A 4,157-nucleotide genomic window follows, 5' to 3' on the forward strand; every position below is an offset into this window, starting at 1 on the left:
ATATATCACAATACATATATCACAATACATATCAAACACAACCATTCTCACATACTACAACCAAAACGAATATCACACACCACACCCAAAACCCAAAATCACCCTATCTTCGAAACCTTTTTTTAAAAACATGTCTGGAAATTGGTACCCAAACCTAGATTCAGATTACCCTTACGACGATTTATGGTCGGCACCGGAACAACCGATGTTTTATTCGGGGTCGCAACAATCATCCGGCTTTCAACCATCCAACATGCAACCGTCTCCTAACTTTGTAGTTCCGGAGACACAAGAACCGGAACCAGAAGGTGAAGCTGCGGGACAAAGAAGACGCGTCCACCGGAAAAAACAACTTGCAACGGACGGGTCGGGTTCGGCTTCGACCGGAAGGGCGAAACGGAAAATCACTCCGTGGTCATCGGATGAGAAGGAAGCCCTGTGTCGGGCTTGGATAGCCATTTCTGAGGATCGGCGTTGCGGTAATTGTTTTAACGTTTTTAAAAATGATTGTAAATAAAAAGTTAAATAAAAAAGTTAAATGGCTTACAAATTTATTTACATAATTTTGCAGCCGACTACCAAAAGAGCAAGGTCTTTTGGACAAAGGTTAGGGAGACGTTCTATTCGCTCGTTGGGAGTACAGAGCGGAATCCCGATATGATTTCGGGTCGGTGGACCGAAATTAGAAAATTTGTCGGCTTGTTTACTAATCTGTTCAACAGGAACGCCGGTCGTATGAGACCAAGTGGCAGTGACGATTTGGCGGTCTATAATTTCACTGTCGAAGAGTGGAAGCAGGAGTGCCTGCGGAGGTATGGGGCGGTGAAGACGTGGGACGGTGTAAAGTTGTGGGAGAGGTTGAGAAGGTGTGCCAAGTGGGTTGAGCTGGTGGCGCCGGACCTTGATGCGGAAGTAGGGCCGAAACGGACTAAAACTAGTTCGTCTGGAGCGTACAGCACAACGGACGGGTCGGATTGCCGGGTTGGATTCGACCTAAACGTTGCGGGGGAGGAAACGTCTTCACCGCCGAGGAGGCGGCCATTGGGAAGGGACGCCAGGGGGAAAAAACCGGCTGAGGGGGAAGCCGTAAACATCAACGATCTTGTTGAATCCCTCAATAAATTCAACAAAACCCTGGAGGTGGTCTCTGTTGACAAAAAGGAAAAAAAAAGAATGAGAGATTTGGACTTCCTTGCAAGAGACTTCAGCCACCTAAATCCGGTCGACCAAATGCTGATGGAAAAACAAAAGGAACGTATCCGGAAGAGGTTGATCGAAGAAGACGAAGCCGAAGAATAAGAATAATGTTAATGTGTTTTTTTAATTTTTTTTAATTAATGTGTTTTTTTAATTTTTTAGTACTTTAATTTTTTTTATATATTAATGTGTTTTTTTAATTAATGTGTGTTTGTTTAAATAATTACTTGTTTTTTTAATAATACGTTTTTTTAATACATTTATAAAAAAATAAAAAAATAAACCGCTCGCGCCCCCCTCTCGCGCCCCTCCACACCATGCCCCGGGGCGCTATCACCACTACCAATACCCATCTTATCAAGTTTCTCTCTCTGCCACACGTCACAATATTATTGGATGGCGCCCCCACTCACGCCCCCTCTCGCGCCCCCCACACCCCTCAGCCTTATGTATGATATGACGACAAATTAAAACACAAGGGACTTACAAGGGAGAGTATGGATCCGGTAGAAAACAAGTTTTTGGTAAAAATAGTAGGAACAAATCTACACCACACATATTTTAATATAACGGTTAAAAATGTGTCGGGTAAGCATTAATGATTATTTATGTCTTTCCCTTCTTAAAAAGGGCATAATTATCAATATGTGTTTTTTAATTTCAGAAACCTCCATCTAATTGTCCGAACTCTATGTTTATCACAGTACAAACAATTGAAAAATAATAGGACTTCCAAAATCAAGATTAACATGAAATCTTTGAAGAAATTGGACGGATCGTTTACACGTAAGACTTCTCGATTAAGTGGTATTTCATTGTTTGATTGAATAATACCTTGTTCTCCACGTTTCTAAGAGTCGACGATTTACACCGGAGAAAGGTGAAATGTGATGGTAGCACCTTGTTCATGTAAAATCAACAAATTATTTGTGCTTTTAAAGCCAAAATGTTCTTATTTTATGTTGTTTTGAATTTTTTGTGTGTGTTGCTATCGGTACTCGGTTTGGCTAAATCCGTCACTCTTGGTGCTATATTTAAGTGTGTTGGTATTAAACCTTTACGTGTTGGTTTTTTTGTGTTGTTTGGGCTTTTTGGTGTTTTTTTCGGGGCCATATGTGATGGTTAATAGTATTTGTTTGTGCTATTTTGATATCAATCCCTTGTGTTGTTATCTTCCTTTCGTTTCCAATTACTAATGTGTTGTTATGAAACATTTTGCTTATAAATTGGGTGGTGTTATAATATGTTTCATCTGTTGTTACAAAGTTGAAAAATCGATTACAGTAACAAATAGAAAGCTTGAAGAATTAGGAACTAAGATAACAATGAATTCAATTTGAATAGAAAATATCAGCTGAAGGTCTTCCATAAAAATAGGATTTGGATCACAATTACCATAATACCCTTTTTAATTAATTTATTAACTGAATTCTGATTGATTCTTACCATTCTAACAAAAAATATGTTTTCTATTTGATCCTACCTCTTACAAGGGATTACAAAACATGTTAAAGTAGGACAAAACAGTATGACATAAAATATAATATGAATTTTAATTCTTTGAAAATATATTTAATTTTTCACCCTCAACTTCACTAAATTTTAGAAAATTAAAGAATACTTGCAAGTGTGGTTCCTCATCTTTCACCATATATTATTTTTTTTTTAAAATCAACTTCACCCTCACGATTTTATATGATCATAACTTTTTCATATGTTAATATTTTTATAGAAAAAGTTATACCATAAAAAGAACATTTTATTCTATTTAATTTGAGTGTGGTATTGTTGTAGGTTTTTTCAATTAAAAAAAAATAACATGTCACGTACGGGTGTTCACGACTCGGTTTTGACGATTTTTAAGTTAAATCTGTGAGACAAACCGTTAGTAACGATTTTTGTTTTACGAAAATCGAAACTTAACTGTTATAAATTGAAATAGAAAGTTAAAGAAAAAATCAACTGTGAAACCTAACGATGGACATTTTAAACGATTTTAAAGTTTAAACCGAACCATGAACACACATAATTGTTACGTGATTACCAGAGCCCGTGTTCAAACACCCGCCGCATCGCGCGGGCACCCGTCTAGTAAGTCATAAGTTATAAGTTACAAAGTTATAACTTATAACTTATACACTCATAATCTTTAACTTTCTCAAACATTTTATAACCTATTAAAAGATAAAATAAGCAATCCTAGACACCCCCTCGTCTTGTTTGGAGACATTATTTTGTAAAAGCCGAAATTATCTAACTGTTTTCTAATTGATTTTTGTTTATGTGTTTTATATCTTGAAAAATTTAAATTTGGAGAGTGGCTAAATTTTTTAGAAAACTAAACTAAATTTTAATGTTAGGATGTTTTTTTATTGTTAAGTTGTTCTTAATTATGTTTTTAATTTAATATTATGTTTTTAATTTGAAAGTAAGTTATTTTAATTAAAAAAGATTGTTGTAAGATAGATTATGGCGACCATTGCAAAGGTATAGGGGTGGTTAGAGGCAGAATAGCGTGGCACTGATGTGGAGAAAAGTGAGTGTTATGAAGTAGGGTGGGGTGACCATTCCCGCCACCTTTAAAATTAAGATTGAATTACACGGTAACTAATATAAAAGTTTAAGATATTATACAAAAGTGTGCATTAGATGGATTTATCCCATCATATTGGTGTAGGCCTGGTTCAAGAAAATGATAAACTAATATTGAACAAAATAAGAAACGGATTTTATGATTCTAATTTTATTAAAACTTAAATAAATAAAATCCGAGGAATCAGAGATCATGAATAAAAGAAAAGAAAAGAAAATTAAAGTAGTTGAAAATTAGGCTCATCGGTATGACTGATTCAAATCAGAGGCTTAATTAGGCCGGCTTCATGCCAAGTTCTTGATCTGAAGAAACACTAACCAGACCCCGAGGCAGATTACTGGTAACCTGGGGGTTGGAGAGCTGTTTC

The sequence above is a fragment of the Bidens hawaiensis genome, unplaced genomic scaffold (assembly GCF_021521415.1).
Source record: "Bidens hawaiensis isolate Kalapana, Puna unplaced genomic scaffold, B.hawaiensis_p1.1 tig00006781_1, whole genome shotgun sequence".
Taxonomy (NCBI): Eukaryota; Viridiplantae; Streptophyta; class Magnoliopsida; order Asterales; family Asteraceae; genus Bidens; species Bidens hawaiensis.